Genomic DNA, 11778 nt, shown 5'->3' on the forward strand with positions numbered 1-11778 from the left:
TGATTTGGATTCTTCTAGTGAAGTTAGGGTTTTGGTGTTCTTGTTTTTCCAGCTCCCTTAGGTGATTTGTTAGTGTTTTAACTTGTGATCTTTCCATTTTCTTGATATGTATTCATAGAGATATAAATCCCCCTCTTAGAATTGCTTTTATGACATGCCATAGGTTTTGGTAAGGTGTTTGTTCATTTTCTTTTGTCTATAGGAATTGAAATAGCTAATAAAATATGCAAAATAATTGCAATAACTTGTTTGACATAAATAACTCCATTTTATTAAAATATTCCATCTTAGTTGCCTGCCTAACCTAAAAATGATTCCCCAATGTATATATGTGATTACTGTAACATTCCCATGACTACAGACCCACAGTTTTGTTCCCCTTAGCTGTTCATGCTGACCAGTCATGCTGACAATTTGCAATACTCCCTAGCTACAAGTTCCATGTAATTGTATGCTTTGTTAACTGAAATCAGATGTTGTGCCAAGAAATTGTTAAAAAATTATTACAAAATTCCCCCTGCCATGTCCCTATAGTTTGCTTTTATATCTTATTCCTTTTGTTTTTAGTTCCTTGTTCCCTCACCCCCTTGCTATTTAGCCAACGTGCAGATTTTACCTATATAAGCTTTTTGCTGATTATATTCTGTGTCAAGAGCTTCTTAGCAAGAGCCTTTTCTTAACCACATGCTAAATAAAGGACTCTAAATTTGAACTTGGCGTGCTGGTGTGACTCCTTCTTGCACTTCAGTCATAGCATTTGGAGACCCCAGCAGGAAATTCCACCAGCATGAGCAACCACCTCCCTCAGACCATCCCCAGCTGGGAGGAGAGATGTAAGGGAGGTGCCTTCTGAGATTCTCAGACCCCTTAACCTCTCATCTGGCTCTGGGGGGGTTGGAATGACTGCCGGCAGCTACTGCTTCAAAAAAGCCTGAGTCTGTCTACAATCTCCTAGGAAGTAAGAATTTATTTTTGGTTTTCTGTTTAATTGCTTGTGACCTTGGTTTTTGTTTTTGTTTAAGAGAGATACGACCTGACGAGGTTGCCCTTTGGAAACTATTCACCGAGCCAAGAAATTGGCTGAATAGAGTCCTCTGGTTTTCTGCCCTGAGGTTGTTCCAGGGATCTGTTTTCTGCCCTGAGGTTGTTCCAGGGATCCATAACTCTTCTGACTTATCCAGACATGCCTTGTCTGTCACTGTGTTTTCACTGTTTGTTGTTTGCTGTTGTTTGTTATGGGTTCACGGAATTCACAACCTGTCAGTCTTCTGCCTAATGAGGCTGCTCCTTACATACTGTTTGTTAAGCCAAAACATTGGCTAAACAGAGTCTCAGTTTAGTATCTGGTTTCTGTTTGGGTACCCACTTTGACTTTTAACTGCCTATGGTATTTCTATATCCCTGTCATCCTTTGCCTCTTTCCCTGTTTTGCATTCTTGCTGTGCTCTTTGCCACAGGGCTTGCTTCTGTCGCACTTTTGGACAGTTCAACAGGCCAGAAACTTCTATTAGCCTTTGCTTATCTTCTTGTGGTTGGAGGTCTGATTCTCACTTACTGGTTTTGACAATATGGGGTCACAGGCTTCTAAGCCCTCCAGTCCCCTGGACTGTATAATAAGGAATTTCTCTATTGGGTTCGCAGAGGACTACAGTGTCCGTCTTGCCAAAGGCAGACTCCAGACTCTCTATAAAAACAATTGGCCTGAATTTAATATTAAGTAGCTCTCCACAGGGTCTCTGGATGTTCGTGTTATTAGTCTGTCTGGAAGGCCATTACAGAGATACCGGTCATCCTGATCAGTTTCCCTATATTGACAAATGGTTAAATTTAGTCCAACACCCCCCCTTCATTGTTAAAGATATGTTTTCTTAAAACTAAGAACCCTTCCTATAAACCATACTATATAGAGACAGAGCATTTAACTTAAAAAAAACAATAGGGTGCTATATACAAAGGCCCATGGATAACTCTTCAAGGAAAACTTGTTTTACCTGTTTCTCAAGAGAATGAAATCTTGCCAAAATCTGTGAAACCATAGGTTTTAACCTCCTGGTAAAATTAATCATGCGCATTCATCTATAATTGCCAGCAGCTCCTTTTTAACCCTATTTATTTCTAAAAAGCCAGAGCACATTGAAATTGAGATTAGAAAGTCTGTCTTGGCCTCAGCGTCTGGTACAGAGGAGAAAAGTCAGGAAATGTTAGGATGTTTTTTTCTCCACTCACCCAGACTGGGACCTCAACACCTCGGTGAGGTCCAAGGCACTAGATACCTATCACTGTGCTCTACTAGCAGGTTTGAAGAGGGCAGCACAAAAACATATCAATCTTTCTAAAACTACCGAGGTTCTTCGTGGATCCAAGGAATCTCCAGGAGACTCCTCAAGTACCTCCAAGAGGTGTTTTGGACTTACACCCCTTTTGATCCCTCAGCTGCTGAGAATGCCAAGTTATTAATTTGGCATTTGTGACTCAAGCAGCACTGGACATTCGAAAAAAGTTGCAGAAGCTGGAAGACTTTGCAGGAATGAATATTTCTCAGATGCTTGATGTAAAGTTCAAAAAGTTTTTTAACAATCGACGTGCTGAGAAACAAAAGCAGACAGTACAGGCAGCTAACAGAGAAGATAAGCCAAAATCCTGGTAACAGCCCTCTGGACCCCAGGAGCTGATTCCAAGCTTCCTTGTCAAAAGTTTGATAGCCAGAAAGGCTAAAAGGGTCAGAAACCCAGATGCATTTGGTTGGCAAGAAACCAGTGTGCTTATTACAAGGAACTAGGGCATTGGCTCAAAGACTGTCCCCACTGCCCATAACAAGAGGACCTTAAGTTAGTTCTGGTTCTGCCCTCTGCTGGAGAGGCTGGAAATGATTCAGACTAAAGTGGCCAGTGCTCTTTTTCCTTAGGCCCCCATGAGCCCATGGTAACCACTGCTACCAGGGGCCACCCAGTTCAACTCTTAGTAAACACTGGGGCGGAGCATTTGGTCCTAAAATCACCATTGGAACCTATGTCTAAAAAGCAAATCTTGGTACAAGGGACAATAGGAGCAGTTACTAATTGCAAGTTCACTTCCAACCGGACTGTCAATTTCGGACAAAAGCGAGTCACCCATTCATTTCTAATAACTCCAGACTGCTCATTTCCTCTTATGGGTCAAGACTTACTTCAAAAGTTAAGAGCCACCATTGTGTTTTCACCTGACAAAACTGAAATATTTATTCCTACTGCCTATCAGTTACTCTTGACTGTTCTGCTCTCTGAAGAATATCTTTTAATTTCTTCTAAGTCCCCTACTGAAAATAATCATCAAGTTTGCTTCTACAGCTACAGTAGGAGTTTCCATTAATCTGGGCAGAAACCAACCTGCTGGGATTGGTGAAACATCAGCCACCAGTGGTAATCCAGATTCAGGGAACACCCACCAGTTGATTTGGACCCAACGACCACAAGGTTTCAAGAACTCCCCAACTCTTTTCTGGGGGGCCTTGAAACAGGATTTGTCAGGGGTCTATGCCCTACACCCTGAATGCACTTTACTCCAGTATGTAGATAACCTCTTACTTGCAGCTGCAGACTTGGACACTTGTTTACAAGGTACTAAGGCTCTGTTACAGCTCCTCTAAGACTTAGGCTATTGTATGTCAGCAAAAAAAGGCACAGCTCAACTGAAGTCTCCTACCTGGGATATCAGCTAAAAAAGGATAAGTGAACCCAAACTTCAACCCAGAAAGAAGCCATTCTTCAGATTCCCACATCAACCACAAAGAAGTATATACAGGAATTCCTGTGGGTGGCAGGGTATTGCTGGCTATGGATCCCAGGATTTGCTGACATTGCCCAGCCCCTATACACAGCTACAGCAGGAGATCATCCCCTAAGTTTGACTTCTACTGAGAAACAGGCATTCCAGCAGTTAAAAATGGCTCTGACCCAAGCCCCAACTCTAGCTCTCTCAAAGGTTACCAAGACTTTCCACTTGTTTGTTCATGAACAATGAGGACTTATAAAGGGGGTCCTTACTCAGACCTTAGGACCCTGGAGAAGACTAGTGGCTTACTTGTCTAAAAGACTGGACCCTGTAGCCTCCGACGACTGTCACTCTTGTCTCCAGGTCATTGCAGTCACAGCAATGCTAGTTAAGGAAGCAGATAAATTAACTTTTGGTCAAAACCTGGCTTTGACTGTTCCCCATGCTCTTGCAACTTTGCTCTGAGTAGCCTCTGGCCACTGAATGTTAAATGCTCATATCACCCAATATCAAAGTCTTTTGCTTGACCAATCAAGACTAACTTCCTCTCCTACTCAGTTCATCAATCCAGCCACTCTGTTGTCTGATGACAATTCAGAAATGCCAGTGCATGACTGTGAAGATGCATTGGACATCTCTGAGGCCAGCTGGCCCAATCTTCAGGACACACTCTCTTAAGCCAGGCTGATGCTAACCTGTTCACAGATGGTAGCAGCCTGATAATAGAAGGAGTCCTCAAGGATGATGCAGCCATAACCACGGCTCATGATGTAATCTGATCAGAGGCATTGCCTCAAGGTACTTCAGTTCAAAAGGCTGAGCTAATTGAATTAACTCAGGCCCTGCACTGGGGAATAGGAAGATGAGTAAATATCTTCACTGACAACCCGTATGCTTTTGCCACATTCCATGTGCATGCCAAGATCTACAAGGAACGAGGTTTTCTTACCACAGCAGGTAAGAATATTTTAAAAAGGAGAAAATCTTAGCCCTCCTAGAGGCTACATACCTCCCTAAAGAGGTAGCCATCATTCATTGCAGGGGACACCAAATGTCGGACACACTAGAAGTAGCTAGAAACTGCCTAGTAGACCAGGCAGCTTGAAAGGCAGCAGGACTCCCAGTGAAACCCCTGACTGTCTTGCTAACTAAAACGTTTCCAGCTCCTTCACTCCCAAAACAGCCTACCAATACCCATGACTGATGAGTCAATGAATTAACTCATGTACAACTAAAAGGGGGGAATAAAATAGCTAATAAAATATGCAAAATAATTGCAATAACTCGCTTTACATAAATAACTCCATTTTATTAAAATCTTCCATCTTAGCTGCCTGCCTAACCTAAAAATGATCCCCTAATGTATACACGTGATTACTGTAATGTTCCTATGACTCCAGACTCACAGTTTTGTTCCCTTGAGCTGCTCACACTGACCAATCATGCTGATTGTTTGCAATACTCCCTAGCTACAAGTTCCATGTAATTGTATGCTTTGTTAACTGAAATCAGATGTTGCACCAAGAAATTGTTAAAAAATTATTACTTACAAAATCCCCCTGCCACATCCCTATAGTTTGTTTTTATATTTTATTCCTTTTGTTTTTAGTTCCTTGTTTCCCCACCCCCTTGCTATGTAGCCAACCTGCAGATTTCACCTCTATAAACTTTCTGCTGATTATATTCTGCATCAAGAGCTTCTTGTCAAGTGCCTTCTCTTGACCACATGCTAAATAAAGGATTTTTAATTTGAACTTGGCATGCTGGTGTGACTCCTTTTTGCACTTTGATCATAACAGGAGTTGTTCAGCATTATGCTGTTTAGAGTCTTTGTCTTTGTAGGTTTTGAGGGAATTTTGTTGGTAGTGATTTTATTTTTATTACACTGTGGCTTGAGAAGTTGCATGGCAGTATTTTGATCTTATGGAATTTGTTTATACTTGATTTATGGCCAATGATGTGATCAATCTCAGAGTACGTTTCATGTGGTAGTGAGTAGAATGTATAATCAGTGTTTGTTGGGTGGAGTGTTCTGTAGATATCTAGTAAGTACATTTGGTCATGTCAAGTTGAGGTTTTGTATCTCTTTCTTGATTTTTTTTTTTTTTTGCCTCAATGATCTATCTAGGATTGTTGGTGGGATATTTAATTCCCCAGCTATAATAGTGTTAGTGTCAATATCTTTTTTTAGTTTACTTAGTGGTCACTTTATAAATGTTGGTGCTTTTTTTTGAGGGTGCATATATGTTTAGGATGGATAGTTCTTGTTGATGGATTGAACCTTTTATCATTATGTAGTGTCCTTCCTTATCTTTTTAAATTTTTGATAGCTTAAAGTAGTTTTGTCTGATATTAAGATTACAACTCCTTCCTCCTTTTGTGATCCATTTGCCTGGAAACTCATTTTCCCTCATCTAACTTTGAGTCTGTGCACATCCCTTGCAGTGAGATGAGTTTCCTGGATGCAGCAAATAGTTGGGTCATGGTTTTTTATCCAGTTTGCCATTCCATGTCTTTTTAGTGGTGCATGTTATCCATTCACATTCAGGCTGATTATTGAAATGTGACTACTTATCCCCATCTTGAAGATCTTATAAATTTTTTCTTTATCTGTTTGTTTTCTTTTAGCTTTTTGGTTGATGTATGTGTGTGTTTTCTTTTTTTCTTTACCGTTACTTTTTTTTTTTTATTTTAAAGATGTGGGGTACAATTCAGACTTAGGTATACAAATGTTATTTATACAGGTATCCTTGTTGATGTAGTGTGCCCCTCTCCCCCAGGACAGTCCCACTACTGTGTGTGTTTTCAAGTTTGTTGTCGCAGTGAATTATCTGTTGATTCTGTGTCTTGCTGTTCTCTTGGGAAGTGCATGGTCATTCTTTTTTTCCTTTCTTCTGTGTTTAATACTTTTTTAATTGAGTCCTGTAGAGCTGGTCTGGAAGCTTCAAAATCTCCTAGGGATTAGATGTCTAGGAAGGATTCTAATTCTCCATCACTGATTAAGCTGAGCTTGCCTGGGTAGGAAATTCTTGGTTGAAATTGTTTATCTTTGAGGACTTTGAATATTAGACTCCAGTCCCTTCTAGCTTGTAGTGTTTCTGCTGATAGGTCTATTGCTATTCTGAATGGTTTTTCCTGTAAATAGTCTGACTTTTCTCTCTTTTTGTCTTTGGGTTTTTTCTTTTGTTCCTACTTGTATGGGTGAATTACTAAGTGTAGGGATTGGTCTTCTCATTCGATATCTTGTGAGGGTTCTCTGTATCTCTTGTGCTTGCATGGTCACATCTCTGGATAACTTCCTGGAATATAGCTCCAAAGTGTTCTCCATTTCCCTTTCTTTTTCTGGGATACCAATCAGTTATAGGGTGGGCCTCTTGACACAATCATACATCTCTTGGAGGCTTTGTTCTTTCTGAGTTTTCTCTCTATGTTTTTTATTGATTGGGGGAAATTCTATGCTTTGGTTTTCAAGTTCTGATATTATTTCTTCTGCTTGATTAATTCTGCTTTCCATGCTTTTCATCTTGCTATTTATTTCCTGGATGAAATTTTTTATGGCCAAAATCTCTGTTACAAGTTATTTCAGTGTTGCATCTTGTCTCTCTTGAGACTTATTCATTCATTCCATCCATTCCCTAATTCCTGTTGTATTCTGGGGCTAGTTGTTGGTGACTTCCATTGTTTGGGCTCTGAGGTCTGATTTTTCAGGCATTTTCTCTTTGCTACACTGGAAATTATCTCATTTGTCACAGATCTCTTTCTCTCCTCTTTATTTCTGTTATTCAGTGGCAGTGGGGGAGGCTTTCACTTCTGATGTTTGCTCAGTCCTCTATTTTTCCCTGATAAGGTCTCCAAACTTGTTCAATTTTGAAACAGAGCTGTGGGTGGAAAGCTTGGCTGTCTCTTGTAGTTTTGAGAGTTGAATAAGGTAGAAGATGGAGAGCTAGGATTCAGAAACTGCTTGCAAATCACAATGCTCACTGACTGTGGTTTGGGTTCATGAGATCTACTCCCCACTACCACTCTGTATGATGCTATAATGGGTACATTTGTGTACCCCTGAGTCCAAGATACATTAACAGCAATGAAGAGAACAGAGAAAAGTAGAATGAAATAAGACAGACAAAAACTTTTTTTAAAAAAAATGAAGAAACACAGAACAATAAATGCAGAAACCAAAGCAAAAAACAATTGAACACACAGACACACACACACCAAAACAAGCTGGAATAACAACAAAGCAAAACAAAATAACAAGAAAAAAAAACCCCAGGAAAACCAAACACACACACACACACACACATACACACCCAACACATAATGAAAAAGGAAGAAAAAGAGAAAGAAAGGAAAACAAAAGAAAGAAAAAAATAGGAAGTCAAATTGAACCCTCACACATATATTTGCACTCATGTTAAACTAAAAAAAGAGAACAGAAAAGCAAACCAACCCAACAAAAAACCCTGAAAGATGAACACTCAATCATTCATATACACACATAAATAGAAAACAAAACAAAAAAGCAGAAGAAAGAAGACAAAAGGGGGGATGCAGAGCAAACCCTCACATACACATCCATGCACAAAGGGAAATAATAAAACAATGTAAAAATTTAACCAACAAAAAAAACCAAAAACCCTCTTTTGGCAGGTTCTGTAATTGTTCCTTTCTGCTGCTTCTCTACTGTCTCTTGCAGAGTTTTGGCCTCATTCACAATCTTTCCACTGTCTGACCCAGGGAAGGAGAAGTGGGCGGTGAGGGTGGGTGAGAGTGCATTCCTCCCCTCCTACTCTAGTATAATCAGGGGGATCCCTTTGATGGGTATGTGTGAGATTGTCTCTTCCCCGGGTACTGCCAAGGACACCCCAGTCAGTCTTAACCTGAAGTGTAGTCCTGTTGTGGCTGATGTTCAGGCTCCACTTGGGTTCATCTCTCTCAGTTGTGCCCCAGCCATATGGGTCTGCCATTCAGAGGATTACTAGGGATGAGGGAGTTGTGTCAATCCTGGACTCACCACTGATCTCTTTGAATGTCTTCCTCATCTCTTTCTGGCCACACCCTTTGTCCCTTGACTGAATCCGGGTGGGAGGTGGGGTGCCTTAGACTTAGCATTCATCCTTTCCCTCCAGAGTTGTGCTTCCAGGATATCCCCTCTGGGTCACAACAACCCCTGCGTAGTAAATCCGCTGGTTGCAGAGATCAGGTCTGTTGGTCCATGGTGAGCAAGCCAGAACACTTATCTCTCCCATTTTCAAGATGATGGCAGGGTGTTTCTTTCATCTTCTCCAGTGGGGCTCCACTTATGAACTCCCTCACTGTGCTCCCCCTGCAGCCCTTGCTGCCAGTGTCTGGCCAGGTGCTGCAGTGTTGAGGAAGAGCCTGGAGCTATCAGTCTGTCTGGGCAACTTCTTCCCAGGAAGGCCTTTGTTGTTTTTAAAAAATGGTGCTTGACTTCTGTATTCCAGGAAGTGCTGTGGACTAAGCAGAGCAGCTGCAGCACCAGCTACTTCACCAGAGACCTCTGGGCACGAGTTCCTAAATCCCCACTCAGACAGCCACTCACATACCCATTTACTCACCGACACACACACAAAATTTTCTGTACACTTACTCACATTGTGACTCACATAGTCCAACTATCTCTGCTACCATCTTCCTCCAACTCTATTTCTTTGAGTCTGTTTGGCTGAAATAAAAGTTGATACTAACATTAAATTCCTAAACAGTACATTTGCCAAGCTTCCATATATTAAATGGAATTCTAGATATGATTTATTTGGATTTTATCTCTATTAAAGCTATAAAAATTAAGAAGTCTTAGGCTAAAATTTCCCATTTGTCTTGCCACAGAAACCCCATTTTTCTTTTATGCAAAGAAATAAAACACACAAGTTTCATGTTGAGATGCTTAACTTATTTAAGGTAAAATAAAAACTATTTATAAACAATTTTTGATATAGCAGAGTCCCTAGAGAATGCTACTAAACAGTGTTTTATTATCTCAGCTCAAGTTTCTGAACAGAATTGAAAGAAAAAAGATATTTTTTATATTGCCTTTGAATTCACGATTTTCATCTTTCAGACTGGTTTCTCTCAATCACCATAAACATTCATTAATTATTGGGGAATATTTGTGTGTAATATTTCTGGGAAAATATTATATTTAGAAAACCAATTTAAAACGGGCCAAAATGCATATTTTAACACACAACATTTTAATATACAATTTTTTTTCAGACTACACATTTTCAGTTTTCCCCTTCCCAAATAACTACTTTTATATTATTTCGTGATAACAATTTTCTCAGTTAATTCTCAGAATAATTAAAAGAAAGCAATTCAAGTAGAATATTCTGTTTAATGACATAAATATTTTTGACTGTTATGGACAAAATGATTAAAAAATTAAGGCTTTTAACAAGTGTATCTATATTATATTTTATTCTTTACTCTTTCAAAATGACATTTTTTGTGTGCTAAGGATAAAAAGAATAAAACTGGAAAATTGCTGAATTTTAAATAATTTGCATTGTAGTTGAACAACATGAAAAGGTTATTAGTTTAAAGATAGCTTTACATACAAAGTTTTCATCTGTTTCTTTCTAGTTATATGAATATATCTATTCTTCTACATGTTGTTCTCATGAAGACAATAGAGATCGTTTAGAGACCACAGGGGGTCTTTAATTAAACCTGAATCTCAATTAGTTCAAGTAATGGAGAGTATCTACTTTTTGCAGTAAATGGAGACTGAAATGTTTGGAGCTGAAAAGTAAGAGAGCTTTATAAGTGATTTTATGTCTCAAATATATTTAGGAAACTATACACATTTTATTATGCTGCTATCAATAACAATTTCAATTGCATTCTGCTTCATTTTTAGCTTATAAGACAGGCCTAATAATATTCAGTACAACTAAATCTTAGGAAAAAGTCACTCTCTTTGCTGCATTGTATAGTTAGACTCTTCAGAAACCAGGTGTACTAAGTGTAGTTTGGACCCATGATCCCAGATGTAATGAAGAACCATAAGTTAGTCATTGTTTACCCCCATAGTCAGCTGGGAAACTTGACTACATAGTAGGCTAAGAGTGTTGAATTATGTGCTGACGTGTCTCAAGGGGGATTGGCATCCTAATTTTGGCAGCATCACAAAGTTCAAGAGGGAACAGGAGCAGTTACTGACTGTGCAGAATAAGTCTTCTTCAAAGTAACAACTGATAGTCTCCATCAGTAATGTTAAATTATAAGTCTCCCCCAAATCCAGAAATGTTTTTAGAAGGCTGACCTTGGTGCATTCTGCAGGAGCTGGAGATGGTGGAGAGTCCACAGGGAAGCCCTTGGGGAAGTGACATGGATACTCAGGATACTTCACAGAAAAGACCTTATGAAATACAATGTTTTTGATAAAAAAAGTTCCGAGATTATAACTTGAGATCAGTTTATTTGATAAAATTTACGACTGTGCACTCAGAACCTCTATTTAATGAGATTTGTTCTCTACAAGTTATGGATTTAGTTTAAAAGCTTTTACTAAAACAAAAAAACAAAAAAACAAACCCTATCGCTCTTAAACTATTATTATATAGAGATTATTGTTTCCTAAGTTGTCATTATTCTATACTTAGTAAAACAGTAACAACAGCAACAACAAAAATAGTGGTCTAATACTACAAAACTATTTTAGTCAAATTCATGGAAATCTTTGCAATATTCTGAATCACAAATAATAAGCTTCACTTAGTCATTAACATGTATTGTAGTCACAGGAAAGAAAGAAAAGCCAATGCAGTATGGTAGAAAGACCACAGGCTGGCCGGGCTCCATGGCTCAGCCTGTAATCCCATGCTTTGGGAGGCCAAGGTGGGTGGATTGCCTGAGCCCACGGGTTCAAGACCCGCACCGGGTAACTTGGCGAGACCTCATCTCTACAATAAATCAAAAATCAGCCGGGCATGGTAGTGCACTTTTGTAGTTCCAGCTACTTGGAAGGCTGAGGTGGAAGGATTGCCGGAGCCCAGCAGGTCG

Source organism: Carlito syrichta, unplaced genomic scaffold, assembly GCF_000164805.1.
Source record: "Carlito syrichta isolate Samal-C Ts95f unplaced genomic scaffold, Tarsius_syrichta-2.0.1 Scaffold310846, whole genome shotgun sequence".
Classification (NCBI taxonomy): domain Eukaryota; kingdom Metazoa; phylum Chordata; class Mammalia; order Primates; family Tarsiidae; genus Carlito; species Carlito syrichta.